This window comes from Astatotilapia calliptera, chromosome 20 (assembly GCF_964374335.1).
Source record: "Astatotilapia calliptera chromosome 20, fAstCal68.1, whole genome shotgun sequence".
NCBI lineage: Eukaryota > Metazoa > Chordata > Actinopteri > Cichliformes > Cichlidae > Astatotilapia > Astatotilapia calliptera.
Window position 1 is genome coordinate 3,175,225 of NC_137441.1, and position 25,881 is coordinate 3,201,105.

The window sequence follows — 25,881 nt, forward strand, 5'->3', positions numbered from 1 at the left end:
TCAAGTAAGGTGGCACAATGTGGTGTAATTCTGCTAGGCCTGGTTATTTTAGGATGTAAACTCAAACTGTACATAGTGTTTAGGAATTCGTCGGTCATTTTATGCTTTTTTGGATTCAACAGGTCAATATTAAAATCACCACAGATAAACACAACTTTTTGATTTGTTTTAGAGAATATTTCCTCTATGAAGTCATTAAATACTTGAATACTAGAGCCAGGTGTTCTATATATACAGCTAATTATTACATTTTTTTCTTTTTCCTTATAAATTTCAATTGTTATACATTCTAGTAAATTATCAATTACAGTTGTCATACTTTCTACCACCTTGTAGTTTAGGTTTTTATCCACATACACAGCTACTCCCCCTCCACTCTTGTTCCTTCTATTTACAAAATTCACTTCATATCCCTCCAGTCCAAAGTCCATTCCTTTCTCCGCATTGATCCATGTTTCAGAAATGGCAATAATTCCAAATGGATTTGTCAACTCATTTAGATATTCCTTTATATTGTTGAAGTTGGCATACAGACTTCTGCTATTAAAATGGATTATTGATCATTTATTTTCCGTGTTGATGGTGTGCTTAAACTGTTCATCAGTGAAGTAGCAGAAGTTACAGCTGATGTTGTAGAAGAAATTATTTTCCGGGTCTATATCCTTTTCTAAGTCTAGAACATTATGGTCTGTGTATCGAAATGTTCTCAGTTCCAGATTATCATAAAGAGAATTCCAATGAGTCATGTTGATATTGTTGCCGGATGCAGATGAAGTTCTTTTGGACTGTGCCATGTGTTGTGTTGTGTGTCACGTCACATGTGTATTCATACCTCCAGAGTAAGTTGACCTCAGTATTTGTCCAGCTCTTCCATATTTCTGATGACCAACACTTTGGCTTGTTCCGGTGTTCCATTGAGTTTAATGAATACTTCGCAGTTGGTGGTCCATGTATTTTGAATTTTTCCCTGTTTCTTCAAGTAACGTGCTTTCCTGGCAATGTCCGCATTTCTTTTTATCAGATGTTCGTTCATGAAGACATCGGATCCTTTCAGTTTCTTTCCTTGTTTTAACAGTGCTGTTTTCTGTTTTCTGTTTGCAAATCTCACAATGATGGCTGGTTTCTTACTGTCATTTTTTCGGGGTAGAGGGTGGCAAGCCTCAATGTTGTTATAATCCACTTCCACACCTTTGGACCGTAGAAAGGTAACCACTTGATGCTCCGTGGAGTTGACATCTTCCTCTCCTGGCCCTCCTACATTGTCAGTGGCGACCGCCCGGGCATATGACCGGGGTTTGATGCGAAGCCCCGTGATGATAACATCGTTCATCCAGGTGTACTGCTCCAAATCCGCCACTCTGTTCTCCAGGTACGCCAGCCGCCGATCCTTCTCGGCGTTCTGGATGCGGAGAGCCTTAACTTCCTCGACCAGGTCCAGGATGGCTTTCTGCTGCAGTTTGACAGTAGAAATCTCCTCTGTCATAAACTCCAGCGACTTCTTAATATCGTCTCCTTCCTCGGCTGACAGAACTTTTTTCGGGCCCATGCTGAGAGACGCTCTCGTAGCTTTGCCGTGACGACCGGCTAGCTACTTCCCAGAATCCTGGGTTAGTAAAGCACTTGAGAATCATGGACATGAAGCGCTCCAGGGACTCCCACCAAAAGTGGCGCTTGATCAGGGCAGTGGTATGGGCAGTTCCAGGGTGACAGGAGAATCGAGAGTCGCATGCCCATGTGATCACTGGAGCACGAGCAGCCGAAGGAATGAACCAGCGTCCGGGAGGCCGTGTTCCTGGGTCGGGTTCATCCTGGAGGGCCAGAAACGCCACTTGACAAGCCATGGGCAGCACTGAAGGAGGTACGGTCTGGTCCGTGTCTGGAGCAAATTGCGGGGAAAGAGCATCAGCTTTAGCATTCTTATGACCTGGGCGGAAAGAGAGGGAGAAGTTGAAACGGTCAAAAAACAGAGACCATCGGGCTTGGCGGGCGTTAAGCCGTTTCGTCGTTCTGAGGTAAATGAGGTTTTTGTGATCAGTGAAAATAACAAAAGGGTGCTCTGCTCCCTCCAGAAGGTGGCGCCATTCCTCCAAGGCCAACTTTATGGCTAACAGCTCTCGATCACCAACACAGTAGTTGCGTTCGGCAGGCGACAGGCGCCGTGAGAAAAAGGCACAGTGCTTTAACTTGGCTCGTGGCCCAGTGCGTTGCGAGAGAATGGCACCAACAGCAATGTCAGAAGTGTCTACCTCTAGGACGAATGGTTTATTAGGGTCAGGGTGTTGCAACACCGGGGCAGAGGTAAACAGGTCCTTGAATCTCTCGAAGGCAGCTTCAGCCTCAGGAGTCCAAAGAAATGGTCTCTTAGTGGATGTGAGCGTGGTGAGTGGTGTAGCTAACTTGCTGTAGTTGCGTATGAAACGTATGGAAAAAAAATGAGGACAGGAGAAGACTAGAAACTCAAGAACGATTCCAGTCCTCCCAAGAACTGGTAAATATTCATTTAGAGATGAAAATTGTACCAGTTGCTTTGTTCTGCGTTATCCATAAAGCTTCACTTTGGTCACATTCCCTACCTCTTCAAAGAAACTGAAGTAGAGCTTTGCATCAGAACATTTATGTGAATTTGTGGCAGCGAAGTAATTGTTAATCTTTTGTGAATTCTGAGTAGGTGATTACCTAAAGTCAAGAGAAAAACTAAAAGCATCACTGACCTGTGATACATCAGAGCTACAGACAGATGAGGAGGAAGAGGGATTTAGGAAAAGAAATTAAGCCAAGGTTTGATTTTTAGAGATTTATGGCAAGTATCAAACTTAAAAAACAAAAACAAAAAAACCCCACTTGGCTAGCCATTGATCAATGGCCTCCTTGATTCCGCGCTCAAACCAGCGTTCCTCCCTGTCCAGGATGTTACATCCTCATCATTGAAGACTGTCCACTGGCCTGTAGGTGTAAACAGACTGCAGAGTCCTGGCCTGATGAGTTAGCTCTTCTGTGTTGTGCCATCTGCTTTGCCAGAGGTTGTTTGCAGCCATTCCCCAACTCTCTGTGAATAGTACTCGTGGCCATTAATCAATGGTCTTTGATCAGTAGTTGTTGATCAATGGTCATGACAATTTGCATATTAATGATCAAAGAACTGACCTCACAGTCCATTGTTCATTCGGTGGTGCTAGTCTCAGTCATTGTGCAAATGTTTATAAGATTGGGGAAACCTGCTGAGCCAGTCTGCTGAGACTTAATAAGTCACCTGGATGACTGATGAAATGTTTCTCTCACTGAAAACGCAACGTCCAGATGAACAGAATCAACTTTTTGGGATTTACTTACCTGGATGATTGAGCACGCATCAAGACTAATTTGTACTTACTCAAGTACACCATTACTTTTTGAACTTGAATAAATAAATAAATACATTTTCCAATCAAGACTTGGTCATGTGATTGGCTCATTCAGCACAAGGCAGTAGAACTATATATGTTTAATAATGTTATGAAAAAGGTAGGAAAAACAAATGCTTTGGAAAACCAACCTGTATCTACATGAATAGATACAGGTTGGGATGGCTATAGCTCAGGAGGTACAGCAGGTCATCTGCGAATCAGAAGGTTGGTAGTTTGATCTCTGGTTCCCACAGTCTGCATGCTAAATGTCCTTGGGGAAGATACTAACCCCAAGTTGCTCTCTGATGCATCCATCGGTGTGTCAATGTTTGAATGTTGGTTTGGAAGCACTTAAAAGCATAGAAAAAACGGATTGTGTAAATGTGGTATGTTGTATAAAGCGCTTTGAGTGCTGCCCGAGAGTAAGAATCAGCCCATTTACCATAAATTTAAACCAAACATCCCCAACTACTTGTTTCTCTTTAGGATCTTTTACTTTTAATGACAAACCTAGATGTTCAAACTGTTTATGCTTTGGGATGCATTTCATTTGTTATTTGAGGCATCAGCATGTTGAAGCAAGACAGGGAACACACCCACACACATAAAATACCAACCTATTGCTCCCACAGTTTTAGACCATCAGCATGCTACTTTGAAAAACCAGCAACATGTTCAAGCACGACAGGGCGGCATTTTTTTTTAAGATGTGTGGCCTCAGGTCTTCAGCACTCTTGTGGAGCTGTGGAAGGCCATGTATCCGGGGTCTTTACCTGCCTCACTGGGGGCATTATAGCAGTCTATCACCCTCGTTTTCAAGAACATTCGCTGTCTTACACACACAGAAAACGCAGTGTTTGTTTGTGTACCTTTCTTTGTCTTTATCTTTCAGGTGCTGTGTATGGTTTGAGTGTGTTTTGTTAAAGATGCAGCATGTCTCTCTGTTTCAGCCTCAACCCACCTCCTGCCTCTTTTCTCTCTTTCTGTCTCTTCTTTTCATTTTCCACACAGATAATATTATGAAAACAAGATTAAAAGATGAGCCTACAAAGAGTGGATAGTGCCATAGTGCTCCTCTTGTGAAAGAAAATGTGTTTGCATGACAAAGCATTGAGTCTATGATTCGGTTTGTTAGAACAGTTTTTTTTTTTTAAAGGCCATGGAAGTGTAACATAGTTAAATAGAGTTCAAGTTAAATCCCGCTAAATGGGACATTGGCACCACCTACTGTTGCAAAAGTCACCCTGCAATATTTACAAAGGGTAAGAAATTCTGGGTAATCCTCAGAGCAATGGAGGATTCCCGTAGAGGTAAGGAATGTGCAAATGTCGTGGACAAAACAATCATGTTACTACCTGTAACAGTAATATTAGTTGATCCAGTTATTTTTGGTGTCCCAGTGCTCTGAGTATAGTTTTGTATTCAGTTCATGTTAGATTTGTGATTATAGTTCTTGTGTTATTCATATTTAGCTTTTAGTTGAGGTTAAAGGCAGGAATTATTTATTATTGTGTCCTTGGTCTCTATGTTTGGGTTCTTGTCTAGTTTTATGTGTTTTAGGTTTAAGTTTGTGTTATCATGTCTAGTTTCCATGTTTCCTGTTTTATTTTGTGAAAAGATGGCGTAACATGACCGACTTTTTATTAATGAAACCATGTTGAAACTAAAAATCCAGATCAGGAATGGATAAAGATGAAAAGCCCCAAACAGACAAACAGTAAGGGGTTACAGATCATTCTTCTTTATCAAAGTACTACTCCAATACATATCTTACAATATAACTTATTTATGTTTTATTATCGAATTAACTCCGCAGATAAATTTAAAATGCCCACATATTGTGTACAGCTATCTAAAATGCATTGGAATACAGTAATCTAGTCATCGTTAACGTTATGTCTTCGTATAGGCTACTTGTTTATTTATTTTTATCATTATTAGATTTTAATGGGTTTCAGGGATGTATTGACAAGTGTCCTGCTCCTGCAAGAGAAGATCAAATACAGGTTGAGCCAGCTGTCATTTTCCTCACACGTCATTTGTCTTTGTGAATCCACGTTAGCTAGTAACCTATTTATTTCCTGTCCAAGAGAGCAAAAAAATCAGAGGACACGGAGGAACACACAAAGATCAACAGGTAGGTTTATATTGTGAAGATATTTTCACCTCCACCAAGGTCACATAAATCCCCAGCATTTAAATATGAGAACATAGAGCACCGGTAGAACCCGTGTGTGCTCAGAAACCCCAACAGTAAAGACAAAGAGTGTTAGCGTGTTGAGCAGGAAACATACAGGGAGGTCCCCATCAGTGTTCAGGGGTCCTGTTGGGACCCAGCAGAGGCCAGAAAGCACATTTACCTTTACCAGTATAGACACACTATTTAATATGATTACATGTTAAATCTCAGTTAGGTGAATTGATCCAAAATTGATAAAATCATGCCATAAATAAATCTGAGTGAGGGATGAAAATAATACTTAGACTTTAGCTGTTGGTCAGTTTTCCTTTCAAGCAGTGGCACATTTGTCTAACAGCAGCAGCTCAGTCAGGTTTGAAAGTGATGTTTGATCTGGCAGAAATTTACCCCGGATGCTCTTCCTGACACAACTCCATATCACAGGAAGCCAAATGTATCCTGTTTTTCATACCAAGTATCACAGTCTCTGTTAACCCTTGAATTGTGTTCATGGATTTAGTTACTCAGCTAATGTTTATAGTTCTAGTCAACATTTAATTAAATTAAATCTTATTTACATACACTTACAATCATACAATTTTACAGTTTTACCCGTATTTAATAAAGTAGAGTTTTAATTTTTTTTAGGTTCTACTGTTACCTGTTGAGTTTCATATTAATATTAAAGCCTTGTGAACTGACTGTATGGCTACGGCTCCATCCTATTGCAATAGGTGCCTCCCACGGGTCAAAATAGCACCAAATCACAACGACAGTTGCCTCAAGGCACTTTATATTTTAAGGTATAAAGTGTTGTAAGCAGTGTTTGGTGTAATGCATTACTAAGTAAAGCGTTACTGTAATTAAATTACTTTTCCACTGAAAAAGTAGAGTAACTAATTACTGTTCATTTTTAGGTATTTTAATTACAGTTACTTACAATGTACTTGCGTTACATTGTAAAATAATTAAACTCGCTGAATATCATTGTTTAATTTCAATAATTTATCTTCTAAACATAGAAGTAAACTCTTAACATCGCTGTAGTGCAGGTGCACGTCATTTCGCACCAGTTTACAGATTTTATTGATTTAACAAAAGGTGACCCGGAACAACCAAGGAAGCAAAATCGCGCAACTGAAGGAAACCTGGAAGACAAAATACACAGCGAAGTAGGGATGGGTACCGGTATCCAGTGCCATGATGGCACCGGTTCTGTCATAAACGGTAGTAACCAGACCGAAAAGCAGCGCACATTTCAGTGCTTTATTTCAGTGCTTTATTGCCAGCTGTAAAATGAAAGACCAAGACAGACTTTTAATTCATTTGAAAGCCTGATGCTTAGCCTCGTCCACCCCAGCTGTAAAACTCAAAAACCAGTCTTACTTGTTATCATCTATCGCCCACCTGGGCCTTACACAGAGTTTCTGATTTCTCAGACTTTATATCTAATTTAGTTCTGAGCTCAGATAAAATAATTATTGTGGGTGATTTTAACATCCATGTAGATGCTAAGAATGACAGCCTCAACATGGCATTTAATCTGTTATTAGACTCAATTGGCTTCTCTCAAAATGTAAAAGAACCCACCCACCACTTTAATCACACTCTAGATCTTGTTTTAACATATGGCATAGAAACTGAACATGTAACAGTGTTTCCTGAAAACCCTCTCCTGTCTGATCATTTCCTGATAACATTTACATTTACAATAATTGATTACACAGCAGTGGAGAGTAGACTTTATCACAGTAGATAGAGATGGTAAGCTCGAAATAGATGTTTCAACACTGTCTTGAGCGTCTGAAGCGCAGGTTCAAAACACCCAGATCATGCGAACATGACTAAACGAGTTTTTGGAGCGCGTCACCCCATTTTCAACAGGTGGCGTACAGACTGCTTCTAGGCGCCGCCAGATACGATGCTATTCTCTGTTTTTTTGGGGTTTTTTTTTTTCAACTTTCACCAGAAAACTTTATTTGGTGTATCAGGTGATGTCATCCTCATTATGATCCATTACTCACATACTGTGCTGCCATAAGGAATATATGTTAAAACATATTAAGAAAACGAATCCAATAATTACAGGTGATCTCTTAACATTTTTAGTGGAAAATCAGTTTTTCGCTTTTCCTTTTTTTAAAATTCTCCCTTATGCTTCTGGTTTGAATATCTCAGAAACACTTTAACCAAAACACCAGACTCACAGGAAAACTTCATGCCAGTGTTACAGGATGCAGCATTCATTGCAGAATAAACAACAGGAAAGGTTGTTCATGGTTCAGAACATTATCAAGCTAGAACAACTATGCCAGGTTCTAGCTTGATAGTACGAAGAACAGACTTGGTGACACGAACACCTGGAAAGTTCAAAAATCAGCTAAACACAACCAAAGTTGAGGGCTGTGCACAGAAGGAAAGTCGACTGACCCCACGAACGGCGGTAAACCTGCGTGGTTACTACAGTAAACACAGCATCATTTCCTAATGTTTTTCTTTTTAAATTGACTTATTGTGAGCAACACGAATGTTAACATTATTTTTCTTCAAAATAAGTATCGATCACAATTGCTGGCTGGCTGGTGTAATAAATAGCTTTGATTGGAATTGTGCAGGGCTTGTCTCCCATCTCCACAGTAACACCTGTGGAGATGGGTTTCAGATTGTTTGGAAGCCTAACCTAGCCTTTATAATGTCTGAATTGGTTAAATTCAATTCAATTTAATTTGTACAGCACCAAATCACAGGAACTGTGCTTTATAGGTGTCGAAGGCCAGTGTCCTGCAGGTTTTAGAGATTACCCTGGGTCAACACACCTGAATGAAATGATCAGTTTGTTACCAGGCCTCTGGAGAACTTCAGGACATGTTGAGGAAGTCATTCAGCCATTTGAATGAGCTGTGCTGGATCAAGGACACATCTAAAACCTGCAGGACACTGTCCCTCGAGGCCTGGAGTTGCCCACCCCTACCTGCACTACATAAAATCCATACAGGTTATTGAGTGAGCCCAGGTACCAACTGGGGATAATGAGCAGCATCTGAGTCCTCAAGAGAGCAAAGGGAGAGAGAAAGAGAGTGGGAGAGAGAGCAGCACCACATGCATGTATAAATACTCAGCTCCACAGAATGTGGATATTACCTCTAATATTAGAAATGTTGTTGTTGTTGTAGAAAGATCCAAATTCATCACAATTATTTACTGAAAGAAATTCAGTTGGTATGGTTTTGGAGGGATTCAGTTTATCAATGAATGAAAATAAAAAGCAGAATTAGACCAGTTGATTAGCTGGGAGATGATTGGCTGGCTGATTTGATTTGATTGTTGTAGCAGTAAAGTGCATTTTTGTAGTTTTCAAAATGTAATTTATTGCCATGACCATGATGCCAAGTCTCTCTTGGAAATGAGATTTTAACCTCAAGGGAAATTTTTACCTGGAAAGATAAAGGACTAATAAATTCTTTCATCGCTCCTGTAGATTCTTTTTGGCATCTTTACCTTTGAATTGTTTCTCCGGGGAGCTTTTGGTGGGCAGCATACATTACAGTTTGACAGGATAAATGTGGTCAATAATCTGGGAAATTGTATTAGAGAAGTTCTCCATCATTTCCTCACATTATGACCATAATGATAATGTACACGTTGCTATCACTGACATGATACTTGTTGATAATTTGGTTTGTATTTTTTTTTTTTGACAGATGAACAAAATACTTCTGAAAATATGCAGTAATGATCAGAGACAGTCACATCTTGAACATTGCAACTGTGACATTGAAAACTCTGTGGAAAAAAAATCAAATCGAGGATGTCCCCTTTGGAATGTGTGTTTAAAATCAAAACATTCTAATAAATGGATAAACCGTTTGGAGTCAATCAACTCTGTGCATCCCGGGTGGTAAACACTGGGGCTTTACAGTGTTGACAGCTGAGAGTTAGTAAGTTATACATGAGGAGATAGTAAAACGAAGAAGAAAGATGGTGATTAGAAAGAGAAGTTTGTAAGAACTCAGCCACTTTCTGGCTCCAAATGGTCCCTGATATAAATGCATTTGTATAGCCCTTTACTCAGTCCCTGAGGACCCCAAAGCGCTTTACACTACATTCAGTCATTCACACACTGGTGATGGCAGCTACATTGTAGCCACAGCTGCCCTGGGGTGCACTGACAGAGGCGAGGCTGCCGGACACTGGCAGCACTGGGCCCTCTGACCACCACCAGTAGGCAAACATGGGGTTAGTATCTTGCCCAAGGATATTTGGCTGGAATCGAACCACCGACCATCTGATTAGTGGCTGACCTGCTCTGCCACCTGAGCTACAGCCACCTTCTCATGTGTCTATGTTTTGATGGCCATGATTGAGCAGCAGATGCAGGTGCTCGAAAACATGATCACTCAGTCTGGGATCATTGTTCACTCCCTCCTGCTTCAGCAGTGGTGCTACACAAGATGGGACAGGGGGACGTTACCTAGTCTTTCATAGAGGAGTTTCAGGCAACGATGGCTTCCAGAGGATTGGGTATTGCAGCTGCTGCCCCTCTTATAGGGCAAAGCCCAAACGGTAACAGTGAGCCTGCAGCTGGTATCGAGGGGCAGCTTTGTGGATGTTTAAAGGGCCACACTGCAAGAGTTGTATGAATTTATGGGATTTACTTACATGGATGATTGAGCATGCATCGAGATGCCCTTTGTGGTCACATGGCTAGTGGGCTATGCCGACTATGAAGTGGCACAGTCAGACATGGGAGGAGCCACTCAGTTTTATCAACCTCTTAAAAACATGGGGAGATGGTGAAACCGCTTCTCTGGTAGAGACCTCAGACCCCAACAGCTAGTGAAATAGGGGGAAAGCATAATAAGTGTGACAGGAGTGAGCTGTTTCTGTCAGCCTCCTCTGGCGCTGCCCAATGAACATTCTGTTAGCTTTAGATAACTTTTCCCCTTTACAAAAAACCCATCATTTAAAAACTGCATTTTGTATTTCCTTTGTCTAATATTAAAATCTGTTTAATAATCTGAAACATTTAAGTGTGAGAAATGTGTAAAAAACAAATCAAGAAAGTGCTGTAAAAAAAACTTGTTTTTTTGTACTGAAACATTTAAGAACTTTTTAGGGACCTTCAGCACAATTACCAGGATGTTTGCCTTCAATTTTATTTTGCTTGAACACAGTGAGATTTTTCCATCTGCATCCATTTTCTTTTTTGTGGAATCGTTTTAGGCTATGTTGATGTTTTGCTTCCCTTTTTTTGCATTTAGCATTTTGTGATATCAAATGGATCAAATATTGTGGCAAAAATAAAATGTTTAGGAAAATTCTTATTCATGGAATTTAAACCTAAAAAGTGAAAGGTTGTCATTACACTTTAAAAGCAGCTGTAAGAGAAGGAGGAACTTGGAGAACCTGTAATTCAGACAGCAGCCACTCGAGGTCGCTGCTGCATCACAGTCCTTTCACATACTGTCATTTTACTTACTGAAGTAAGTATCTAGTTCGAAACCACGTTTCTGTCCTACACCATTATTTTAGGGTCTTTATCTTTTAAAATAAAGGGTCTGAAGGCAACTGTTGACCTGGAAGATTTTTAGGACAATAACCTAGGTTATTGTCCTAAAAATCTTCCAGACTGAGCTCAGTCTTTCCTAATTAGAAGCAGGAAATTAGAGATCATCCGGTGATAGTTGGTATGAAAGACAGGAAACATTTGTCTTCCTGTGGTGTTGGGGATAGATTCAGTGTAAAACGCTGACAAACCAAAGAGCACTTATAGATCGACTTGCTGCTGTTGTTAGCCAAATGTCCAAGCATTTCAAATGAACGAAGTCTTTCTAGCATATGTACTTAAAGTCAGTGCAAACATTAAGTTAAAATATATCTGTCAACTCCAGCTCTGCCTCCTGCCCTAAACCATGCATCATAACATGTCTCTCTGCCATCTGTCACACTTCTGTCTTCTGGGATTTTTCGTTATTAATAAAAAGTTCGTTGTGACACGTGATTTCTTCACAGCATAAAATTTATGTGGATTAAATCACCTTAGATGCTGAACGAAAAGCGTGAAATTCATTGACACGACAGTTTAAATGGTTTTGAACTGAATGCTGTATAAACGCCTTCTCATGACGTCACGTTGCGTTTGCATCCTGCCACCTGTAGGAGCAGCACTCGTGGTTCTTATGTGAGGGTGGGAGCAGAGAGCTCATATCTTCACTTTGACTGGAGGACTTGCTCACTTCACAGCTGCTATAGGACTGAGATATTTGAATTTCAAAGAGACTGTGATACTTGGTGTGAAAAGCAGGAAATATTTCTTTTTCCGTGTCTGTAATTTTACAGGTCAGAAGCTGCAGCCTCAGCAGGCACCGAACTGCTCAAGATGTGGAAAAAACTCCTGCAATATGTCCGTAGTGGAAAAATCGGCACCACTGGCACAGGGATCGGGATTTTGTTTGCATTTTTCTATCTGCGGGAAAAGATGTGCGCTTGCTCAGGCCACACTTTTGATTGCAATGAAATGGTGGTCGTGCCTGTTTTTTTAGTATTTTTCCTGGTGCTCCTGATAGACCAGACATTTCGGAGCACAGCAGACCATCCATCCACACTTTTATGCATTGTACTAAAGCGCGTTATCAGAGCGTTTCTAATCAGTCTGCTGTGGATTGTAGCTGTGTTGCTTTTTACAAACTGGTATAGTTGCTGTACCACTGATGAAAAAAAGAGGAAGCTGTTCTGTAAATCTTGGCCCAACACAGCTACAACTAATGAAACAGCTCAAATGACTGAGCTGCAAATGAGGTCAAAGGTGAGGATGTTTTGTTATTTTTCATACACAGTGCACATGTAATGTTATTGTTCTGTTTTTTTAATTTATGAAAGTATAATAAATACACAGACACATTAATGCTGTTATGTTTTGCATGTTTGTTGCTTCTTTTTCAGCTTGCTGGTTACTCTCTGCTCCTGGGCATGACTGTTGTCGCTTTCTTCATGACTTGGAGTGGGTGGAGAAAATGGTTTATAAAAAAATACAGTTGGTGCAACAAGAAAACTTTTTACTACAAACTGATTTTGGAAGAAGAGAAAAAGGTTCTGGCGGAGCTTTTGAGGAAAGAAGCAAATGAAACTCTGACTAAAGAAATCACGAGCAACATAAAAAGGAAAGACTGGGACGGCTGTTTTAACGTTGCTCAACAAATGATCAGTAAAGCAAAACATCAAAAACCAGAAGCAACCAACCAGCAGATCAACTGGATCAGTGAGGGGAGCTCCAGCAGAGGGGGGCAGCATCATCAAGCAGCAGCACATCAGCAGGTAAAAGGCTCTGTTATATACAGATGTTACAGCTGCCAGACTCTGTCAGTCTAAATTAATGAAACTATTTCATTGTTGCATTCTGACCTGCACAGTCATCCAGGTCGCCATGAATCCAACTCTACTCATTATTAATAGCATTAACATATGTTGTTGTTGTTTAGTTAACTATGAAACCAAAAAGACACAGATTGCTATGCTATCCTGATGTAACTCTCTGATTAATCTGGGCTTGAGACCATCATTAGAGCACTCTGTGTTTCCTGCCTGGTTGCAAATATGATCTATGTTTGCTCTAACTACTAACACTGTGCAGAAATACAATGAAGAGTGAACAATTAGTGCACAGAGATTCTGTTTTTTACTTTTTCTATCAGAGTTAACTTTCTTGCTAATTGATAAAAATCTTTTGCAGGCACAAAACTATGAACTTGAAGCAGTGGCACAAGGTAAACGCACCAACACTCCTTAATTCACCGTACAGCTCCCTTAACATCACCTAACTTCACTTTTACAGTGATAATACTAAAAACTGTCACTGATGTGAGGATGGTGGTCTGCATAGTTAGCACTATGCATTTTCTTGTTTTCACTGAGACTGTCTCACATTGAGGGCTTGCTTTGGCCCAGCTCCATGCAAAGCCTCTTTTGCATAAAGACACGACAGACTCTAAATGTCTAAATTTTGTCAGGAGCTGTAACTCAGTTTAGCCATTTACTTTAAAAACTAAAATGATAACAACAATAATAATCTCTTTCACAGAGATTTTTAATATTGCACTGTTGAGGGTTGGAGTTAATTTTAATCACTTTAGAGATTGGCCACAATGTGTTACTGTATAAAACTTTCACACGTTGTTTGTCTCCTGCCCTCCTGCTGCACCATTTATGTTTTCATTTATAAAGTTGCTATCAAAGCTCAGAGTGAAGCAAATCTGTATTTAGCACCTCCCAGTCCTCTTATTTCCCCTTTTGTTTTACTTATGATGACTGATGTGATGATCAGTCTGTTGGAATCAGAATAAAATCTGTAAAATAAAATTTATGGTCTCCATCTTTTTAACAACTCTGTCGACAGTAATGCAGACGACAGACTGTGAGGCAGTTTCTCTGCACTGAAAACATTTACTGTTTATCACTGCAACAGTCTCTGGTTTACCCTTCCTTACTCTTCATATTCACAGCATTCAGGGTAGTTTGGACCCAGGCAAAGAATTCCTTCGTAACGAGAGTCTACAATAAATTTTTATCTACAGATATAATAATCTGACGTTATAATAAATTAATGATACATCCTAAATTAATCCTTTTGAGAGTAGAGAGAATTCTGGGTCCTTTGCAACACTTGATTTTGGAGACATGACAGCAAAACAACCATACTAATATAAATATATAAAAGGTTAAATAGCAAGAACATTTTGGAACTGTTAGGATTTTTTTAACTGTGTAAATATTTTCCAGTTGTTGACACTGTCCTCACTTCTATATCATCATCATCATCATCATCATCATCATCATCATCATCATCATCATCATCATCATCATAATAATAACAGTTAACATTTTTAAAACTAGGCTGTGGATTGAAAACAGTGGAAACCTTATATGTGCAGGAGTTGCTCGTGTGACATTCCCTGAAATGGCAGCTCAGGTGCTCTTACATGGTCAGAGTCCACTTGCACTGCAGGATGGATCCAAATATGATAAAAGTCTCAGATTTAGACAAAATGTCTCATCCTTCTAAAATTATACTGAAATATCTTAAATTGAGTGACTGACATGTAGATAGTTCTATAAAAGCTCAGACACGTCTCATCACATGTGCGCCTTAACTCATTAAACTTTACATCAATTAAAAACTTTTTGTATTTTTCTTCAGCTACACCTGAAACAGTTACTACAGTTGAAGTCTGACCATTAACAGTAACTCAGTAAAACATCTCTATAGCAGAGATGGTGTAAGACAGCCGTCATATGTCAGTGAGGCAGAAATGAGATCAGATTGTAAATATTTAAACTGGGGACAAAACATTTTAACCTCCTAAGACCCGAACTCTTATATGGCATGCATTTTTAAATTCTCTTTGCTATTTGGGCTGTTTGGGACCTGATGAATGTAAAAACAAAGAATTTCCAGATATTTCTTTTTTCCCTATATCAACATATGAGGACATTTTCTTTAAATTTCGATAGAACAGTGTCAGTATAACATTCTCGTAAGTGGATATCAGGCCCTTGTGGAGTAAAATTTTGTATTTTGGTCTAGACATCCCAAAATCTGGCGTCCACCTAGGAGGTTAATCCAGTAATGACAGAAATATTGAAATGCTCTTAAAAACAGAGGTGTTATGTTTAAGTTCTTACTGAATAATTATTTAAAAAATGAAATAGTTTTTCAATAGTTTTTTATTTAATAAAAAAAAATCACCGGAGTTTGGATATTAATATCTCATGATGATGATGATGATGATGATGATGATGATGACCATGATTAAAAAGACTCTTTTATTCCCTCTAAATGACACAGTGTCACATGCTCACATTCCTCAGTCTATTAAAATGGAGGCTCTGTTTTTTTACATGTTGCCATGGTGAATCATGATATCAGAGCTCCTCTGATGAATCTTTTCCTCTTCTAGTCATCCATGTACTTAACTCAGCATGCTTCCTGTAACAGGGTCCAGAAGTACACAGTTCAAAGTACAACTTTAGAAGATCACAAAACACCCTGTACATGGCTCAGTAAATGACTCCTCAGGCTCAAGTTAAACAGTCAAACCATTTCCAGTATATCTTTGTTTTATGTTCATTGCTTGGATTTCATTTTTCAAGTCTTGTTTATTTTCATTCAGTTAAACAGTTCATTTTGGTTTTCACTCCAGTTTAAATATAATAAGTTTGCTCTGTACAGACACAATTCTTTGTTTTCTGACAAAAACATTTTTCTGCCCTGTAGAAAACAGAGACACCGTGCCGTTATTTAACGAATCCACCTAAAAGAACATCAAGTGATGCAGCTCCAGAAACATCGCAAGTGACCACAGACATGTTATACACCTTGTCAGGCGACGTGAGGTCTAGAGAGAGAGAGGTCGGATAAAAGTTCTTAATATCCAGCCTTATGTGATTATAAATGAATTGGGATGAATCTGCAAAAAGGTTTTTGGAAAGGGAAGCAGGAGACTGTTGTTGTAGAGTAGATTGATGAGACTGAAGCTGTTCAGTTGCAAACAGAGAGTTCAGTTCCTTGCAAAGCAAACACGTTTAAAACAAGAGAAGAAAAAAGAAGAAAAAAAGTTCAAATGTTTTGTTCTAAATCTGTTGTGTTCTACAAATTATTCGAGAATTGGAAAAGGAAATAGGAAAAGACATATTTTTTTTGTTTTTGTTTTTAAATCCTATGCCAACTCTTTTTAGCTTTGTAAATATTGGCTATAATGTATGGATAACTCTTATTTTATTTTGACTTTATTTTGCAAATTTATTTAAATTAGGCTATCCTAGGATAAATGTTATTTTGTTGGTTCTAAAGATCTGGATTATTTTTTACTTTATTCTTTATTGTAATTTTTTATCCTGTTTTTCAGTTTTATTTTTCAAGACTTGGTGAATTGACCTTTATTTTTACAACTTGGCTTACACTTTTTAGTATGTTGGCTATAATGAGAAGTGTTTTTCAGTTTCTTAGCCCCCTTGACATGGTTGGGGGCGGGGGGGGGGGGGGGGGTTGCGTGCCTCAATGACCCTAAGAGCTGGACCAGCAGAGGCTTAGTCTTCAGGTGGGACACCAACATTGGTCAGTTCTTAGGGTAGATGCCTGACAATCCAATTACATGACAAAAACAGTTATTCAGAGCACCCCACCACCACCCCACCCCTTTCCTGTCTCTGTTGCCATCCTTTGCCTCCTTTACATTTCCGTCTGCCCCCTCATATATGCCTGTCTAGAACCGGCCCAGGTTGCAAAATGTTCCATCCATCCTCTTTCTTCCGCTTATCTGGGGCCGGGTTGTGGGGGCAGCAGCCCAAGCAGAGAAGCTCAGACCTCCCTCTCCCCAGCCACCCCCTCCAGCTTATCCAGGGGAACGCCTTGGTGCTCCTAGGCCAGCAGAGAGATATAATCTCTCCAGCGTGTTCTGGGTCTGCCTTCTCCCAGTGGGACATGCCTGGAAAACCTCGCCCAGGAGGCGCCCAAGGGGCATCCTTGTTATTATTGCAAAATCTTCATCCAGCGATTTGTTTTTAGGAGCCCTTTTTTCTCAAGTGGTGGGTTACCACCATCGCAGCTTTTGATATGTATCTACAAATTCAAATTGATCTTATATTTTTCATTAAATAATAAAATATTTCAGTTTAAATGTCTGATTCTGTGTATTGCTCTGAGTAAAATATGAGTTTGTGAGAGTTGGAACCCTGTTTTTATTTGCATTTTCCACAGCTTCCCAACATTTTCAGCACTGAGTTTGTGCCTATTTAAAGTTATTGTTTTTCTTCAGAGTGGCAGAGAAGATTTCATTATATATCTCTTGATGTTAGAAAATGACTTCTTAGAACAGTAAAACTTAAGTTCTACCTTATGTTCTAAGTAGAACTTCTAACTTCTCTAAGTAGAACTTAGAACATAAAGTATAGAAAAAGCAGCCGGATCAAATGAAGATGTGAAAGAAGTAAAGAACATAAATGAATACCAAAGACATCCACCCTCACCCAGGGAGAGGAAAAAGTCAAGATTGTGCAAAGATAAGATGACAGGACATGATGCACCAACTTGAATAAATATTTGCAGGAGGAAACATTTGGCTTAGGAACCTTGAACCTAAACCACAAGTGTTCCTGTGAATGCACATGTGGCTGCTAAAGCTGGTGGACCTAAATGTTCACCTCCAAGTCCGTTCACATACAAGAGGGAGGGGAGTGAGTGAGTCAGCGCTCAGGGCACAGAGTTAAACACACAGTTTTAAAATTCGCTCCCACGGTCCCATAATCCCACAGTCCAGCATGTTGCTCTTCTGAAACAGGACAGGAATTTCTCTTTGGGGTGGAAACCACGCCGGCCAGAAGAACAAGGAGGGGGCTGCTGTCGCAGACATGTCTCCTCCTGACAGCGCGTCACTGCAGTCCCGCCCCACTCCACACCTGAACACGGCCTCCCTCGTAGCACAGCCAGATGCAGGCAGAGGGGCACCCCTGCCCTGCTGTGAATTGCGGCCATCGCCACTCACTGTTGTTGTTCCTGCCATTGGGACTGGATCGCCGAACGACTTGTGGCCCCCCACAGTCAGGCAGCAGTTCCTCCAACACATGTGCGGGCTTACACGCGTTTCTTTATCTCCTGCTCACCTTTCGTGCGTCGCTCCTCTTGTCTCTGCGCTCACTATCCCCTTTAAAAGGTCAATCTGGCGGCTGATAGGCCACCTCGGGGAACGCCCCCACCTCACAAGTGCCTACAATTGTCCTCTTCGTCCACAGTGGATTAGAAGAATATTGTGCAACAACACTAAAATACATAATATTATATAAAGATGAGGATAAAACCATGCAATATAAATATCAATAAACAAACATGCAATATAAATTTCACAATAAATTCATGCAAATAAAATCAACACTATGTACCAATACACAGATCGATAAAACATAAAAACACAAATTTCCACTGTGTGACACACAGTTTGTGCATAACGTAAAAATTTGTTTTTATTTTTTTTTTCAGCTTGACTACAAGTTTGTTGGTTATTTGTATCATCTGCTCAATGAAATAATTAATTTAAATGTAGAATTTTAGAAGAAAATAACAATTGTTAGTCTGAATGGCCAATAATCTTCACATTTAGTTCTTACTTTTGTCAAAACTAACTCTGTTCAGGTGATGCTTCATCCTGAGTAGTTAGCTGCAGCTTGTGTTCACTAAAGTTATAATCATGGGAAAACACGCATGCTGTTTTTCAAGTAAAATTTCTCTTGTGATACTTTTAAAATTCAGCCTCAGAACATTTATATTTCTACTTCTGGTTATATTGTAGACTATGAAATGAGCGGCAGGTTCTGCAGTCCAAAAGAAAATGGTAACTTGACTACAATTGAGGACAAAAAACATTCACATAGCAGGTATTGACATAAAAATCAGGCAAGCAGTAGGACACATATGTACCTGTAATGAATGAGCAAAATTTGAACTGTTTCCTTTTTCAATTTATTTTCACAGCATTATTTACAATACTTATACTTCACAAGATGACCGGCAACAGAAGTCACTGTTTTGGATGAGAGGGTGGAATGCTAAGTTAGCTAGGCTAGCAAAGTGAATCCACAGACTGTGGTTGTTGCACAAACAGCACAGATCTCTGCTAAATAGTAGATAGTCTTGTTGTTTGTAGCAAGAACCCAAACCAAAATACAAAAGGGTGTCTCAGGGACCAGAGCTACACCACATGGCTTCAAGTAAGTTCCAACAGTTCGCAAAGACATGGAGTTTCACCCACACCGCTACTAGCCCCCATTACCCACAGAGCAACGGCCTAGCCGAAAAAAAAACGTAGAACACAAGGCCAAAGCTGAACATAAGGACCCTTACTTGAGCCTATTGGAATATCGGAACACCCCTGTGGACAACTTAAAGTCGCCTGCAAAACTACTCATGAGCCAGAGACTCCACTCCATCCTCCCTGCAACACCAAAACAGCTGGAACCACAAGTAGTTTGCCAGCAAACAGTACGTGAGAGGAGACAAGTCTGCCAGCAGCGCCAGCAGACTTATTTCAACAGGGCGGCCCGACCTCTGCCTCAACTACATCCTGGCACACCGGTCTAGTTCCCTCAACAAGAAGGTTCCTAGAAACCAGCTGTGGTCACGCGTTGTGCCGACACGCTCAGAAGCTACAACATAACCACAGTTACAGGACAAGTTTATCATCGTAACCGCCAACACCACCGCGAAGGCAGAAACAGTGTAGGAAGAGAGGAGTCCATTCAACCGACAGTCAACAGTCATGACAGCACTGTGGTATCCCAGCCTCCGCCTGTGGAGCCCCCTGACAAAGACACTACAACACCCAGATACACAACTCGATATGGACGTGTTACTAAACCAAGACAGGTCTTGGTATATTGTAAAGGGTGCAGGCGGATCACTGCCCTAGAAAAAAAAAAGAGAACAGCTGTTCATCTGTTTGTTGTTTCAATAATTCCACTAAATGCATCTGCTTATTATGGTAATAATTTAGCCAGTATTGAGACAAATGCTATGATAATGGATGTTGCTCAGGATGCTTATTGCTGTAATTTCAGTTGCCTGACAAATTTAACAAGCCTGAGTTGCTCTGTTGTTGATGTTTTTCTCGTCAGTCTTACAGCAGAAGTACCAGACACCATGAACTAACACAGCTGCAACCCACAGCAGAGCAATTAAAAAAGGCTCTGATAACGCGCTTGACAACAACAGAAGCGTCCCAGCGTGTTTTCCAGCACTTCGGAATGTCGTGTTTGTCAGCAGCATTAAGAAAAATATTAAATATTAAAAACTGCACACCTATAGCTTCAGTGCATCGGAAAGTTTTGGTGCTGCAACAGGAGAGGTACTGGTAATGAAAAAAACGACAATACCTACCAGGATGGGTCACGACGAATACATTGAAAGAGGTTTTTTTCGTTTTTGTTTATTTACCATCCTGTGTGCTGAGAGTGAAGCTTCCTTCCTCTAAAACTAAAGCAGTAAAATTATTTCCTGTATCTAAGTATCACAGTTTTTGTTAACATGGTGACTATTTAAAAATTCAGCCTCAGTCCTGTACTGCTGTGAAATTATCACGTCCTCCTGTCCAAGTGACTACGTTTTCATCGATCCTCAAATTAAAAACTTCATGAACACGTGCACCCCTGCAGGTACATAAAAGTGGTCTCGAGACATCCAACTCTACCGCTAATTTTCTGCTTCTTAATTCAGATCAAACTGAGGTTATTGTACTCGGCCCTGAAAATCTTAGAAATATTGTATCTAACCAGATTCTTACTCTGGATGGCATTACCTTGTCCTCCAGTAATGCTGTGAGGAACCTTGGAGTCATTTTTGACCAGGACATGTCCTTCAAGGTTTAAATCTGGGACTCCCCACCATTTGACCTTCTCGGATGAGAGGTGAAACGTCTTCAAGCAACTTAATCCTGACTGGCCCTTAAAAATGCATCCTTTTAAGGCCCTAGGGACCAAAAATGGTCCCGCCCCAAAAGTGCAATAAAAAGATTATATATTCATATTTTTTTCCACTTTAAATTGGTCAGTCTTTTAAAACTACTTCTCCCTGAAATATTCATATAAAGTTTTAATTATATTTTCGTTGTTTTAACCCTTTAAATCCCAGTTTTATTACATGAGCGCACTGTTTTTTTAGCCCCAAAAAACAAAAAAACTAAATATTTTCCAAAAAAAACATTTGAAGTAATATTTGTTTGTTATTATAATTAGGCCTTAAATGGACCAAAGATTGGCACCAACATTCATTTCGATCCACTTTTATTTTTTTTGCAGGAGCAGATTAAAAAAAAAATGCATCCACCTTTATGCCTAAGGACAATTCCCCAAAAAGTGCTATAAAAACTTTATATATTCATATTTTTTTTCACTTTAAATTGGTCAGTCTTTTAAAACTACTTCTCCCTGAAATATTCATACAAAGCTTTAATTATATTTTCGTTGTTTTAACCCTTTAAATCCCAGTTGTATTACATGAGCGCCCTGTTTTTTAGCCCCAAAAAACAAAAAAACTAAATATTTTCAAAAAAAAACCATTTGAAGTAATATTTGATTGTTATTATAATTAGGCCTTTAGATGGACCAAAGATTGGCACCAACATTAATTTCGATCCACTTTTATTTTTTTTTTCAGGACCAGAAAATGGTCCCCAGGCGGCCAATGCTGCTCGTCGAGGCCGAAAGGAGTGCATCTTCCCGGGGTAAGTCGCGACGATCACCGGGGCATGTTGCGTGGGACTCCTTTCTACAGCACACACGTCCGATACCACGTGACAACAAATACGTCATTTCCTGTTGACTAAAAAAAAAAAAGCACCCTCTCATGGCCCTAGGGACCGAAAATGGTCCCGCCCGATCAGCGGGCGAAGCCGCTGCTGCACGCCGGGAATGAGGCTTCCTTTCCCGCAGGTCTGTCTAAGCAGCCCGCTGTTTTCCAGCAGGGGTCAAATGTGAAGCAAGGGCGCCACCCGGTGGACAAATAAAAAAATTACAATTCTAAGGCCCCTAGTCCAAAACGAAACCGAAACTTAAGTAATCACCAAGACGTTAACGGTAATAATTCTGCAGTGAAAAATAGCGTTTATAATGGAAGTCAATGGGGCCGCAAACGGCCCCTAGGGCTCTAAGAGGATGTGTATTGTTAGCTTAGCCACTGAAGCTAATTTAAGGAAGTCAGACTTGAATTTTGAAATGAAATTATGCCAAACTTTTTTTTAGAGAATTTGGCTATATTCTATTCAACACAGTGCAAATGGCTTGTAACCGAAAAACTAAAATGTACAAAAATGGTCCCAGGGCCTCAGAAGGCAGAAGTCCAGACGCTTTTCTTTGCAAGATCCTTTGACAACCTATATTAAGGATTTATGATCACATTTACTCTTAAGTTGAATGGATGAAAAGAAAAATATGAAGATTTAGTATTTGCTACACTGACAGATGAATTGGTTGAAATAGGAAACTGTGGCATTTGGGTGGTTATTTGGTCATAGATCCTAGTATTTACACTCAACAAAAATATAAACGCAACACCTTTGTTACTGCTCCCATTCCCCATGGGATGGACGTAGAGACCTAAAATTCATTCCAGATACACAATATAACCATCCCTCCCAAACAGTGGTCACAAATCAGTCCAAATGTGTGGTAGTGGGCACATCTGCCATATTGAGATAATCCATCCCACCTCACAGGTGTGCCACATCAGGATGCTGATCTGACATCATGAGTAGTGCACAGGTGTACCTCAGACTGCCCACAACAAAAGGCCACCCTGGAATGTGCAGTTTTGTCTCACAGCAAAATGCCACAGATGCCACAAGCAATGAGGGAGCGTGCAATTGGCATGCTGACAGCAGGAATGTCAACCAGATCTGTCGCCCGTGCATTGAATGTTCATTTCTCAACCATAAGCCGTCTCCACAGGCGTTTCAGAGAATATGGCAGCACATCCAACCGGCCTCACAACCGCAGACCTCGTGTAACCACACCAGCCCAGGACCTCCACATCCAGCAGGTTCACCTCCAAGATCGTCTGAGACCAGCCACCCAGACAGCTGCTGGAACAATTGGTTTGCACAACCAAACAATTTCTGCACGAACTGTCAGAAACCGTCTCAGGGACGCTCAACTGCATGCCCGTCATCCTCATCGGGGTCTTGACCTGACTCCAGCTCGTCGCCGTAACAGACTTGTGTGGGCAAATGCTCACATTCGATGGCGTCTGGCACGTTGGAGAGGTGTGCGCTTCACGGATGAATCATGGTTCACATTGTTCAGGGCAGATGGCAGCTGAGAATGTCCCAGTTCTTGCATGGCCAGCATACTCACCGGACATGTCACCCATTGAGCATGTTCGGGATGTGCTTGACCGGCGTATACGACAGCGTGTACCAGTTCCCACGAATATCCAACAACCTCGCACAGCCATTGAAGTGGAGTGGACCAACATTCCACAGGCCACAATTGACAATCTGATAGACTCCATGCGACGATGTGTTGCACTGCATGAGGCAAATGGTGGTCACACCAGATACTGACCAGTTCTGGGTCCCCAGACCCCCAATAGCGCAAAAAACTGCACATTCCAGGGTGGCCTTTTGTTGTGGGCAGTCTGAGGTACACCTGTGCACTACTCATGATGTCAGATCAGCATCCTGATGTGGCACACCTGTGAGGTGGGATGGATTATCTCAATATAGCAGATGTGCCCACTACCACACATTTGGACTGATTTGTGACCACTGTTTGGGAGGGATGGTTATATTGTGTATCTGGAATGAATTTTAGGTCTCTACGTCCATCCCATGGGGAATGGGAGCAGTAACAAAGGTGTTGCGTTTATATTTTTGTTGAGTGTATAATCAAATATGGAGTGTGTGCTGCATATTGATCAGGTGTTTTTTTAATCAGTTTTTGCATTTTTTTCAACAAGTGTAAATACGAAGTATAAATACAAGCAAATATATTGAGATACCTACAGCTGTATTTGGTATCTCTGTTATCTGTTTATTTTCTATTATTTTTATCATTTTTATTAAACATTTACCTGACACTTTATTAGGTGCACCTTGCTAGTATCATGTTGGAGCGCCTTTTGCCTTCAGAACTTGTTGAGATGTTGAGAATCTCCTGTTCAACATCACAGTGGTGCTCTGTTGATTCCATTTTGAAAAAGCCCTTATTGGACTCCAGAATACTTTCAACGGTACTTTGAAGTATAGTTACTGAAACAAATTTAAAAGTGTCAATCTAACCATGATAAAATATTGATACTTTTTTTTTTTTTTTTTTTTTTATTTAAATGACATCAGAAACAGCAGTATGCGACATTACGTGATGGCAGAGCTTCAGTTCATCCTTTGTCATTATTATTATTATTATTATTATTTTTTTATTTTTATTTTTTTATTTTTAATAAATAGGACAGGGGGAATGAATGAGAGAGAGGGGGAGAGAAAGAAAGAAAACCAAAGGGGAGAAGAGACGGTGAGAAGGGGGGGGAAGAGAGACAAAAAAAAAAAAAAACTCCTGGGTCACCTGTATGGAGAAAAAAACAAACAAACAAACAAACAAAAACAAACAGAGGAGACAGCAAACAACAAAGAGCAACATAATAATAGAGAAAACAAAGCAAAATATTGATACTTTAACCACTCTTAGCTGTGACATAGAGGCAGCCAGCCACACCTAAATGTTTCAGATCCTTAAACAAATTTTAATAGTAGACAGTGGAAATCCAACTAAATGCTCCTAGCTCTGTCTGAAAAAGACTGCTTGTGCCACCGGTGGCCGCAATAGACTTCTTTGCTGAATTGCATTAATTCAGCCACACTGGAGAGTTTGAGCATGAACAGTTTTGGCAAATACAAAACAAGCTTTTGTGTTCCCCATTAGATGACCTCTAACTTCCTTAACTTCAATGAGAACAAAACCGAAGTGATAATGTTTGGACCAAGCGGCTATCCCAGCACCTCTAATTTTAACCTGCACAGTCTTGAACCTTTTGTCAAATCACATGCCAAAAATTTGGGGGTTATATTTGACAGCAATTTCACCTTTGAAAAACACATAAACTCAGTCGTACAGCGGTCTTTCTTCAAACCGAGGCTTTTATCTAAGGTGAGATCATTTTTGAACGGGTGATTCATGCTTTTATTATATCCCAGCTGGACTATTGTAACTCCTTATATGCTGGAGTCAGCCAGACTTGCCTGGCAAGGCTGCAGTTAGTCCAGAATGCTGCAGCTCGTCTTCTGACACGTAATAAAAGATGTGAGCACATTTCCCCGGTGCTTGCCTGTCTTCATTGGCTCCCTGTCCACTTCAGAATTAATTTTAAAATTTTATTGTTGACTTACAAAGCCCTGAATGGACAGGCTCCCGGGTATTTGTCTGACCTCTTGCAGACTTATACCCCCTTAGATCTCTTAGATCAAGTGATCTTTTGCTCTTAGCTGTACCAAGGTCGAGGCTGGTTCATAGAGGCGATCGAGCATTTGCAGTCGCAGCACCTAAGCTGTGGAATAATTTGCCCCTATACGTCAGACAGGCTCCTACTGTCAATCTTTTCAATCTTATCTTAAAACACATTTTTATTTACCGGCTTTTAATACAGCATGAGAGTTATTTGTTAATCCATATTTGGTGTTTGCTATCAATACTCGAAGTTATTTTATTATGTATGTTGTATTCTTGTTCAGCACTTTGGTCAATGCTCCTGCTGTAATTAAATGTGCTATATAAATTATTAAACTATTA

The 25,881-nt window shown here is 40.2% G+C and overlaps 2 long non-coding RNA genes across 2 annotated transcripts in view; both read left to right on the forward strand.

The window, feature by feature from the left end:
• Positions 1-25,881, forward strand: part of LOC145423319 (uncharacterized) — a 412,017-nt gene that overhangs the window by 156,448 nt on the left and 229,688 nt on the right. The gene's annotated exons all lie outside the window — the stretch shown is intronic.
• LOC113013519 (uncharacterized) lies at positions 11,774-17,234 on the forward strand. Its single transcript, XR_013904370.1, has 4 exons — positions 11,774-12,367; positions 12,505-12,876; positions 13,292-13,325; positions 15,833-17,234. It is a non-coding gene; the product is annotated as an uncharacterized LOC113013519 (long non-coding RNA).